The sequence below is a fragment of the Heterodontus francisci genome, chromosome 5 (genome assembly GCF_036365525.1).
Source record: "Heterodontus francisci isolate sHetFra1 chromosome 5, sHetFra1.hap1, whole genome shotgun sequence".
Lineage (NCBI taxonomy): Eukaryota > Metazoa > Chordata > Chondrichthyes > Heterodontiformes > Heterodontidae > Heterodontus > Heterodontus francisci.
The window spans coordinates 87,240,463-87,253,101 of record NC_090375.1 but is presented as its reverse complement, the minus strand read 5'-3'; the positions used below and the strand labels follow the sequence as shown (position 1 = coordinate 87,253,101).

At 42.1% G+C, this 12,639-nt stretch overlaps 1 protein-coding gene across 5 annotated transcripts in view; it reads right to left on the bottom strand.

Annotated features, from left to right (window-relative positions):
- trappc9 (trafficking protein particle complex subunit 9) overlaps positions 1-12,639 on the bottom strand; it is a 1,144,460-nt gene that overhangs the window by 744,748 nt on the left and 387,073 nt on the right. The window lies entirely within an intron of this gene.

Below are 12,639 nucleotides of genomic sequence, written 5' to 3'. Positions count from 1 at the left end.
GGAATGAGTCGACTCTGTACCCAAAACATCTCATCTTTCAAGGCCTGTTGTTCCATCACTGTTTTGCCCACCAATGTTTGATTCCAATCCACCTGTGCCAGATCCCTTTTCAGCTCACTGAAGTTTGCCCTCTGCCAGTTAAGTTTTTTTTCTCGCTTGATTGTATCTTCTCTTTTTCCGTAACTATTGCAAACCAGATCACTGTTCCCCAAATGCTCTCCAGGGAAACATAGAGTCATAGAGAGATACAGCACCGAAACAGTCCGCGCCAACCATCAACCACCCATTTATACTAATCCTACATTAATCCCATATTCCCTCTCACATCCCCACCTTCCCTCAATTCTCCTACCACCTACCTACACTAGGGGAATTTTTTTTACAATGGCCAATTTACCTAACAACCCACAAGTCCTAGGCATGAGAGGGGAAACCGGAGCACCCGGAGGAAACCCACGGTGTCACAGGGAGAACTTGCAAACTCCGCACATGCTCCACTTCCTTCCCTGGAATTAGATGCAGCATGGCTTCCTTCCTCATTAGGTTGGAAATACGCTGATTAAGAAAGTTCTCCTGCATATATTTCAAGAATTCCTTCCCCTCTTTGCTATTTACACTGTTACTATCATAGGATAATTGAAGTTAACCATTACAACTACTCTAGTTCTTGCATCTTTCTCAAATTTGAATGCAACTTACCTCCTATATCTCACTTGCATTATTTGGTGGCCCATGAAATACACCAAGTAGCATAATAGTTCCTGTTTTGTTCCTTAACTCTAACTAAACAAACAGACAACAGTATTTATCCCCCTGACTATACTGTCTCCCAACACTACCACATTTCTCTTCACTCCCCCCACTGAAATAGGATCTTTCACGATGGCGCCATGGTCAGTCCGCTCATCCACCTTGCAGTGCTTCTCATCATCTACACAGGTAGCAAGGACCTCGCAGCTGTTGGACAAGGTCAAAGTCCTCCATTACCACATGCTGATTCCCCATACCTGCCTCACTCACAGTCACATCCTCCTGTCCATGACCATTGGCCATCTCTAATGGCCTCCCTACTTTAGGGGTGTGACTACCTACTGGAACAAAGTGTCCAGGTAACTGTCCCCCTCCCTGATGCTCCGCAATGTCTGCAATGTCAGTCTCCAGCTCAGCAATTCTGAGCTGATGTCGTGCAAGCTGCGGACCTTAACTGAAGACACGGTTGTCTGGCATTGCAATGTATTCCAGAGATTCCCACATGCTGCAGTTGCAGCACACAACCAGCCCTGCCATCTCTGTACAACCTTATATAGAAAAGGTGCCCCTCTTTCCCCCTCTGCACCAAATTCCCACATGCACCAAAATTTCCAACTTCACTTTGGCAACTCTCTCTTCTCAACTGCGTTTGGCTAAGAAACTAGTCTGCTTTATGTAAGGATTCTGATGACTTACTAGCTAGCTCTGCTTTATGCTACAATAGTTAATACCTATTGAACCTAACTACTTCCAACTGATTGACAGATAATTGCCACTGCTGGCTGCTTTTTGTTTAACAAGGCTATTTACCTAACCAGTAGATTTAAAGCCAGACTCTTAATCTAAAATTTAAACTGCACAAAAGCTTACCAGAACTTACCATGTGCGCCAAATTTCCAACTTCACCCTGGCAAATGTCTCTCACTCAGGCAACTGTATCTTCTCAACTGCGTCCCCTCACTGCTTCATTTTATTGGAAGGCAGCTATACTGTCATTCACAGCTCCTCTATACACATCTTTTGTTTCATTATTTGTCCCATTACAACTCCCTTTGGCCTTGCACGATGAAACCTTTTGTCATTTAATCTGTCTTGCCTGCCACCCTATCACAGACCTTCCCCTTTCTTCTTCTTCCCACCCTCCCCTCTCTTACTTGCTCAAAACTAACACATTTCTCGCTTTTCCCAGTTCTGACGAAAGGGCACAGATCTGAAATGTTAATTCTGCTTCTCTTTTCATAGATGCTGCCCGACCTGCTGCATATTTCCAGCATTTTCTGTTTTTATTTCAATACATATGGTACAAGTCAGCTGGAATTGGTTTTCAAACAATTTGCTCAAAGGGAAGAACAAAGTAAATTCTAAACAGATTATGTGATTTGTTTAGTTAATTGTATAACACCCTAGTTACTTTTGAATCTAAGCACCAGTTATTAAAATCCAAACAAGCCATGGCAATTGGTGAAAGGGTATATCATTGGCTGGATCTGTTAATTAAGCTTAGTTAGTACAAGGTCAGTGGGGGTGAAATTAGGCTGGCCAACCCTCCTGAATTGGTACAGTATCTCCCAGAATAGAACATGAATTAGATGAGAATTGCTGCTCGCAACTTGCAAGAAATGTGCTTTACTCTTGCCGCTGCAGTCATGGCCTCCACTCCGTAACATCACTGGCTCCTGCTAGAGAAGCCTCTGCATTTTTTGCAGAGCTGGGAACAGCAGCAGCAATGTGGTGAGTGGGAGTGAGAGAAAAGCAGTCAGTAGACAGGTGAATGTAACCTGAAGATTTTGCTGTGGGCACACAGTGAAAGATTGCTTCCACTGATGGACGAATTGTGAATAAGGGAAGGAAGACAGATTTCTCAGTGGAAGAACCAAAGGAAATGCGAGAAGATTGTGAATTAAGAGCTATTAGATCATTGCATGCTTCAGCACAAATGACAATTTAAGTGGAGACGAGAACATCATTTCAAAGAGAATGGGATAAATATTTGACAGGGAGGAATATAAAAGGATTTGAGGGGAACGAGGTTACAAAACAGAGTGTCAGCACTGGCACAGGCACAGGCACCAAGAGCTGACTGGCCTCCTCTGCTGCAATAGCAAATCATCAACCTGATATACACTAATTTTTGAAAATTGGGCATAATGAATTGGCAGCTCATTTTACACTAGCAGCAATGTTGTGCTACTACCATTGATCAATTTTATCCCCGGTATTCTCACAGGAAAAGATATGGTTGATTTGCTGGCTCCCGTTGTCAACAAGATTACAAGAAAAGGGCTACATACATCCAAAAGTCATTAATAAAACAAAGCATTGAATTAGATTGCGAGTCCTTTTCCACCTGGCAAATTGTTTCAGATTTTCTATGGAACATCACTATTATATTACTGTCAGATTATTTGCTTATTAATGGGTTGGTTAGGAAAATTTGCTGAACATCTTAAACCTAAAACCAGCTCTGATTTGATTTGCTATAGCTTTCAGTTTGTGGAGGCACAATATAAATTCTGTACCTTAAAAATTATTACCATGCAGGATTTGCTTTTTTTTTAAATCCTGGTTGTATGACTGAAAACTTACCTGGATCTTCAGGCTAAGCTTATGCAGATATGGGGAGTTAGGATTCAGCTAAAACAATGATGCAAGACATGAGAGCTCAAATAATCTAGAGTAAAGACAGTAGATACATCCTGGAGGAACCATGCATAGGCTCAACCATTTTAATGAGGTCAGGAAGAGCAATCTTGCTACCCCTTGCCCTGCAAAACTGATGAAAATGGTTTGGGATCTTTTTTTAAGCAACCTACAGTCGTCCCCGAGGGAACCATTGGTTAGGCTGCTCAATGCCGGTTTCAAATGAGTGCAGTTTGTACCACTAAGTTGCAATAACACGGGCATAGAGGGGGACTTCTGCAAACGCAGACATGAGTCTCGAATGGCGTGTTGCCTTCCTGGGTGCCAGAGTAAAGGATATCACTGAATGGGTGCAGGACCTGAGTTGCAGACATTGCATCTGATGGGAAGGGAAGTCAGAAGTTATGGCCCGTAATGGAACCAATGACCTAGGTAGGAAAAGGGTTGTGGTGCGACAGGCAGAGTTTCAGAAGGTAGAAAAAAGACTGAGGGACAGGACCACAAAGGTGGTAACCTATGGATTACTCCCAGTGTCACGTGCAAGTGAGTACAGACGCAGCAAGATAGTGCAGTGAATGCATGTCTGGAGAAATGGTACAGGAAGGAGGGCTTCAGATTTCTGAGCATTGGGACTAGTACACAAATCAGACAGGTTACAGCTGAATAGGGCAGAAATGGGAACTAAACATTCTTGGCTATAAGTGTTTCTGGAGGGATAGAGAAAGAAAAAAGGGGGGGTGGGTCGGCAGTATTCTCGGATAATATCTCAGTTCTACATAAGCATGGTACACTAGAGGATTCAAAGACAGAATGCACTTTCTTATCGTTAAGGCACAGAAAAGGAGCTGCTACATTATGCCAGGTATTTACACTTAGTTCTCAATCAGCAAGAGGACTGAGTTTAAGCAATCAAAAATGTGATGAGCAAAACTGTTACTATACTACAAAATGAGCTTTTCACATCAATCTGTTGATCAGCCATCACTCAAAGTATCTTAACTTCTCAATCAAATTAATATGCTGGTCGTGCTGCCAGTACTAGAAGGCAGGATTTTCTATGAAGGGCAACATTACACTAAAGTGCCTGAACAACTGGTATTTTTGCTTGGGTTGTGGCAAAATGTAATGCCATTATTCCGACACAAAGTCATTAGTTGACTGGTTGAGCCTTCATTCCTGACTCTTCTAAACCATACAATAGATTTTCAAATTTCAAAATATGCAGAGCAGCCTTGAACAAGTCGCTGAAACAAAAGATACATTATAATGGCATAATCCAAGAATGTGTTACTGCTTTGGACTATAAATGTTACCAATCAATTTTGATAATATATTAAATCAAAAGCTGTTATCAAAACAAACTGATCAATACTCAATGGCACGAAGGAAAGTAACAGCTTGCAATATCACCATATGAACTGACAGAGCAAGTGTGAACAAATCAGGCCCCAGAGCAAGTCAATAATCATAGGTTGTAGAACAATGCAATTTCTAACGCTAAATATTTGTTGTGAAGCCATTTTATAATCTATACGCTTTGCGACCTGCATGAACTCCCTCCATTCCAATATTCCTTGTCTGCACCATTTGACTTTCTGTTGTCACATTTTTGCATCAACTTCCTCCATTATAAAGTCCTAAGTCCACCATTATACGAAAAGCCGCTTTGTAAACGTCTCACACAAAGTCATGGATGTCCAAGAAGCAACTTTCAGAGCTGCCTGTGACAGTATCACCATCATCTATTTCATCTCTGCTTCCTCTAGGGGAGCTTAAAACAGTGGGTTAAAATCCAAGTTCTTTATACCAAGAAATATTAAATATCTGTATCTATTCCTTATAGATTTTTAAAAAAATTAAATCCATTGGTTTTAGTCATCATCACCTGTGCTCTCTTTCTCAACATCACAGTCAGCTGTTACAGCATGCTGTCGCTTCCCCACAACCCTGATTTGTAGGTAGAGTTCAAAAAGTTAATAAAATAATGCAAGAAAGAAATATTACTGCTGCAACCACACACAGCTCGTTAACTGCCTAGACTGATCTCTCCCATCGAGCCCACTATACAGATCAGTAATTCGACCATAGTCCAACCACTAAACAGCCTTCCTCTCATCCACATCTAGCCCCCCCACAAAGCAACATGCTGGTTATTAAAGTTCTCCAGCAACAGTGAGCAACTATCCCATCATCTCCACTCCAGAAAAGCAATAGTTCCTGCCTTGAAAACCCAATGATAATTCCACCATCAGCCCTACTCCACGAAGCAACTCTCGCACCATCGAGATTCCCCTTCAACTGTGAGACCGCATCTGGAGCACTCTACAGTTTTGGCCTCCTTATTTTAAGGAAGTATTTCACCAAAGCCTTTGACCTCGTCAGCAGACGTGGTCTCTTCAGACTACTAGATAAGATTGGATGTCCACCAAAGCTACTAAGTATCATCACCTCATTCCATGACAATATGAAAGGCACAATTCAACATGGTGGCACCTCATCAGACCCCTTTCCTATCCTGAGTGGCGTGAAACAGGGCTGTGTTCTCGCACCCACACTTTTTAGGATTTTCTTCTCCCTGCTGCTCTCACATGCATTCAAGTCTTCTGAAGAAGGAATTTTCCTCCACACAAGATCAGGGGGCAGGTTGTTCAATCTTGCCCATCTAAGAGCGAAGTCCAAAGTACGGAAAGTCCTCATCAGGGAACTCCTCTTTGCTGATGATGCTGCTTTAACATTTCACACTGAAGAGTGTCTGCAGAGTCTCATCGACAGGTTTGCGGCTGCCAACAACAAATTTGGTTTAACCATCAGCCTCAAGAAAACGAACATCATGGGAGAGGACGTCAGAAATGCTCCATCCATCAATATTGGCGACCAGGCTCTGGAAGTGGTTCAAGAGTTCACCTACTTAGGCTTAACTATCACCAGTAACCTGTCTCTAGATGCTGAAATCAATAAGCGCATGGGAAAGGCTTCCACTGCTATGTCCAGACTGGCCAAGAGAGTGTGGGAAAATGGCACACTGACACGGAACACAAATGTCCGAGTGTATCAAGCCTGTGTCCTCAGTACCTTGCTCTACGGCAGCGAGGCCAGGACAACGTATGTCAGCCAAGAGCGACGTCTCAATTCATTCCATCTTCGCTGCCTCCGGAAAATACTTGGCATCAGGTGGCAGGACCGTATCTCCAACGCAGAAGTCCTCGAGGCGGCCAACATCCCCAGCTTATACACACTACTGAGTCAGCGGCGCTTGAGATGGCTTGGCCATGTGAGCCACATGGAAGATGACAGGATCCCCAAAGACACATTGTACAGCGAGCTCGCCACTGGTATCAGACCCACCAGCCGTCCATGTCTCCGCTTTGAAGACGTCTGCAAACGTGACATGAAGTCCTGTGACATTGATCACAAGTCGTGGGAGTCAGTTGCCAGCATTCGCCAGAGCTGGCGGTCAGCCATAAAGGCCGGGCTAAAGTGTGGCAAGTCGAAGAGACTTAGCAGTTGGCAGGAAAAAAGACAGAAGCGCAAGGGGAGAGCCAAATGTGTAACAGCCCCGACAAACAAATTTTTCTGCAGCACCTGTGGAAGAGCCTGTCACTCTAGAATTGGCCTTTATAGCCACTCCAGGCGCTGCTCCAAACACCACTGACCACCTCCAGGCACTTACCCATTGTCTCTCGAGATAAGGAAGCCAAAGACATTTAAGGAAGGATGTAAATGTGTTGGAAGCAGTTGAGAGAAGGATTACTGGACTAATACCTGGAATGGGCAGGTTGTCTTCAGGAAAGGTTGGGCAGGCTAGGCTTGTATCCACTGGAGTTTAGAAGAGTAACAGACGACTTGATTGAAACAGAGAAGATCCTGAGGGGTCTTGATAGAGTGGATGTGGAAAGGATGTTTCCCCTTGTGGGAGAATCTAGAATGATGGATCACTGTTTAAAAATAAGGGGGCACCCATTTAAGATATAGATGAGGAGAAATGTTTTCTCTCAGAGGGTCGTGAGTCTTTGGAACTCTCTTCCTCAAAAGGCGGTGGAAGCAGAGACTTTGAATATTTTTAAGGCTGAGGTAGATGGATTCTTGATAAGCAAGGGGTGAAAGGTTATTGGGGGTAGGCGGGAATGTGGAGTTGAGGTTACAATCAGATCAACCATGATCTTTTGAATAGCGGAGCAGGCTCAAGTGGCCTACTCCTTCTCCCAGTTCGTATGTTCATATGTGCCACATGACCACCACCTGTGCCTCCCACAACACACACCATTTCCCATCACCCCAAAGAGCATCATTTCCGATTCCTCACATACATTTTGATTTCATGCCTCTTCCCCTAGAGGAATGGCGAGAAAAAAAAACAGAGAGATGAAGAGCAGGAGAGGGTGGAGATTCGGGGGGTGGCAGGGAAGGAGGAAGAGAGAGTGGAGATTGGGGTAGAGAGGAGAGAGTGGAGATGGGGGGAGGAGAGGGTGGAGGTGGGAGGGTAGGAGGGTGGGAGGAGGAGAAGGTGGAGATGGGGAGGGGCTGCTTGGGCTACGTTAGGACCTTGCAGCCTGTACAATTGCATGGGGCCGCAAGTAGATCTCGTGAGATAAATCTTGAATTTATTGATGTACATATCTCAAAGCAAACATTTACACGATGCCTCCACAAGGAGAATACTGGCCCTGGGGGGAGAGGGGTGGGGTGAGGTGATCAGGGAAAGGGCAGGGAAGGATATTGGTCGTGGGAAGGAGCAGGGGCCTTTGGAGGGGGTGGAGATGGAGGGAGTGGGCAGAGGGGAAAAGTAGAGGAAGGAGGGGAACAGGAGTAAAGAGATTTTACCAGGGATCACGCAGAAAAGCAACCACTTAAATTGTAGCAATTTCAATCACATTGTTGGATTTAATTTGTTTCAGTGGTTCAAACCACCATATTTATTTCTGACAACGCAATAAATTGTATAAATATCACTTGCATATCATAAAACATTAAATAATTCTCTCAAATCAAATTTAACAATGATGACCTTTTCCACACACATGCAATCTGACAGTCCCTTGGATTTATTTTCCTTTCTTCTATCATTTTTGCTCCATATTCCTTTGATCCAGCTTTTTCAGTTCTTTACCTTCAGTACCTGTTTTATAACAGTTTTCGAAATTCGGCCCAATCATTCAAGGACAATGAAACCCGCACTTCTGCATGTACATGCTCCCTTCGTTAAGAAAGATGCACCAAATCTCCAGACACACACAACACTTCATATTAACAGGAATACACCATCATATAAAAAAAACACTGAAACTAGATGTCAAGAAATCAAATCACACAAATAGATAACCATGATGAAAAAAGAGACACAATGTGGAGAATGAAATAAACACTTTTTTTCCCTCTTTGAGCAACACTACAGGAGATCAAGTTAAATAATATGTAGCTCTTGTATGGTAAGAAAGTACTATCCACTTCAGTACCTTCTGTAACTGATACAGTTGTCTGAGAGAGCCTAAGGAAACATACAAATCTGGCAAAAACTGAATGCAACTTCCAACCACACCCCCGCCACCCACAAGGTCTCTGTTTTTCATCAATTCAGCAGTCCATCAAATTATGCTCACCTTTTTGATCAAAACTCTGATTTAAATTTGGCAACTAGGTTCAGGATTTTCCTTAACATCAGTTTTTTTAAAAGTTAACTAGGGCTTTTTATCCTGTGGTTATTAAAGTTGCCGAATGATGTGAAAATAACTAGAAAAACTGCTTTAATTACAAATATATGTGTCGAAAAAGGCATCTATGTTTTCCAAATAATATCAGGCGATAGTTTGCGAAATTAGAGATTCTGCTTAAAAATACTAATATATTTTTGAAGAAACTATGTAGGATGCATAGATGCATAGTAAAAGTTTAAAATGCTGATTTAAAAAGCTAGAATGCATGTAGACTGGGCCCTTCAAATGTTTCAAATACAGTTTGTGGTATCCCTGGAAACAAATGTACAGCATTAACTGAGTATTAATATTTTTTGATGAATACTCGGTTGACAAAAGTTGAAATAATGATTGTGGGCATTCCAGTCAGGTATAGGCAAAGTACAAATCAGATGCAGTCAAAATTCACTTCAAAGTCCAGAGTTCTCAAATAGCAAGCCAGACTTGTAGAGTTTGAGGGCGGCACAGTGGCGCAGTGGTTAGCACCACAGCCTCACAGCTCCAGGGACCCGGGTTCAATTCTGGGTGCTGCCTGTGTGGAGTTTGCAAGTTCTCCCTGTGTCTGCGTGGGTTTCCTCCGGGTCCTCCGGTTTCCTCCCACATGCCAAAGACTTGCAGGTGGATAGGTTAATTGGCCATTATAAATTGCCCCTAGTATAGGTAGGTGGTAGGGAAATATAGGGACAGGTGGGGATGTGGTAGGAATATGGGATTAGTGTAGGATTAGTATAAATGGGTGGTTGATGGTCGGCACAGACTCGGTGGGCCGAAGGGCCTGTTTCAGTGCTGTATCTCTAAACTAAACTAAACTTCAAAGCTAAGAATAGTCGCTCCAAAATTATTTCCATTTCAAATGTTGATTATCCAGATTATCCAAGTGGTACTGTTGTGTTAATATTGAATTACAGGCTGCTTCACACTGCGTATTTGTTTCTATTGGGAACTGAACTGAGATGATCCAAAATGGCGTTACTTAGTGATGCTTTCATATTACAAGCTTAGGATGCAAAGCAGTTTTAACTTTGCACTGACAATAAACTTGTGGAATGTAACTCGGGTGCCAAAGCTTCGCTCTGGCTTCAGGTCAATCCTGCAACAGGATTCAGGCTGCATTTACACTATAATGCAGCTCAGCGCAAAAAAAAACGATATAAAATATTTTATTCCAGCTATATGCAGATCTCCCACTCCTAGAGAAGTAGTTGCCAGTTATTCCCTCTGTTGCAGCAGTACACGTTACAGCTGCCCCCAGACTGCTTCCCCTGACCTGGCTTCAACCCAATAAATGTTAAGACACACACACACACACGTGGCAAAGACACCGAGGGCACTAAAATAGTGGAGAGTAGAAGAGAAATGGAAAGTAGGTTACAGAAAGAGGCAATTTTCTACGATTTTGGCAAGAAAAAAAGAATTTGCATTCATGCAGTACATTTCATATCTTTAGAATGTCCCAAAGCACCTCACAGTCAATTTATTATTTTGAAGTATAGTCATTGGTGCTATGAAAGAAAACATGACAGCTAATTTGTGCAATTTTCTACAGATAGCAATGTGACAACTGACCAGATCCTGTTTTTGATAGTTGTGTTGAGGGATAAATGTTGACCAGGACAATCGGTGAACTTCCCTACACTCCTTCCAAGAGTGTCACAGGATCTTTTACATCCACCTGAACAGTCAGATGGGGCCTCTGTTTTTTTGCTCATCCAAAAGGAGGCTTCTAAACAATGCAATATTCCCCTAGTACTGCACTGACATATCACTCGAGATTATGTACTCACGGCCTGTAATGAGGCTAAACCAACGACCTTCTGGCTCAAAGGCAAGGGAAGAACAATGCCAATCTGAAACCTAAATTCAAACTATTTGACAATGCAGATTTTTTTTTTAAACACAAAATTCACACAGTTGTTTACATTGCTTAATTCAAATTATTTGAATTTTTTTTTTAAAAGCACAAAGTCTTCAAATTATCAGGAGTAGAGTGCAATTGCTTTATGCAGAGCATGTGAAAGTGTGAAATGCACTTCTCAGGATCAAATTGATACTTGAAGGAGTGGAAAATAAGTGCTTTTAGGTTTTGTGACCAGCCAGGTAGGTTATATAGTCTTTCTGGTTTGTAATTTCCTGTATTCCCATCCTACACTATGACTGCAGCTCAACATCAGAATTTACAAAAATTGTTTTGCTGACACCACCTAACAGATGGCAAAAACTTGAACCTCCTGTTGCAAAATCAGCAGGCATGAAAATTATATGAAAGCACATGATATTAAGGTCATATGACTGCCCAAGGATGTCAAAGATTTAGGACATAAATATATTTAACTTTTCCTTTGAGGCTTTTGGTCAAGTGTCACAGATCCAGAAGCAAGCATAATTTCTCTTACTTCTCTATCATACAAGCGTACATATATGCCGACAGAATGATTGCCAGGTCAAGGCTCTGCAGGTGATATGGAATCCTCAATTCAACATTTAAAGTGTAATCTGGCATACGCTGCCATGATGTTCCTCAACTGGTCTTCGGTGAGTCCTTACTTTGGGTTGAAGGATTAGAAATCTGTCAGAAGCATGCGGCTGACATTATATATGCATCCTGTTTGCTTATTCATGGTGATAACACTTAAATCCTTACGGCAAATATTTATCCTTTTGAAAGGCTGTAACTACAGTTACCAAGCACCGTATGTCATAGTAGTTTATAAAATGTGATATCTTAGGCTTATTTGTTCTGGACCAATTGAGAGAAATTCGGAAAATAAGCCTGTATGAAGCCTTCAAAAGCAGTGTATGCTTCATGCTGGCAAGGACTGAAAACTGGGATTTTATTATAATGTCTTGTGTTTTAATGGTATCGATATGGAATATCAGCTGACTCCATGAACCATACTATTGTGGTAGCACTCTTGCCTGAGTGAGAAGGTTGTGTGTTAAAGGTTCCTTCAGGGACTGGAGTCCAAAAATCTAGGTTAACAATCCAGTGCAGTTGAGGGAGCACTGCACTGTTGGAGATGCCATCTTGGAGGGTTGAGGCCTCGTCTGCTCTCTCAGGTGGACAAAGAAGATCCCATGGCATTATTTCAAAGAGAAGAGAGAAGTTATCCACAGTGTCCCAGACAATATTTATCCCTCAATCAACATTAAAACAGATAATCTGGTCATTATATGTTACGACCAAGGTGGGGAGAGTGCACTGTTTTTTCTAGTTCCACTTCTCCATGGTTCACAACATATATTTAAATGTTTACCCAGTCACTGATACGGTCAATCATAGATTTTACTTTTATCCCAGAATAAAATACACCGAGGTTTCTTTGATAAACAAAATTATCAGTTTATTATAAAACAAAACATAACCAGTAATGAAGCAAAACATTAACACACAGAGAGAAATATGGAAGTTCCCTTTTACCTTCGCGCCTCACACACACACAGACCGGTTAACCAAAACAGAGTTTTTTTCTTTCGAGCTCTGTTACAAAAAAAAAGACAAAAATAATACTTTGGCCAAATACAGGCTAATTCTTGAAGAAGATATGGAAAGATGTCAGTT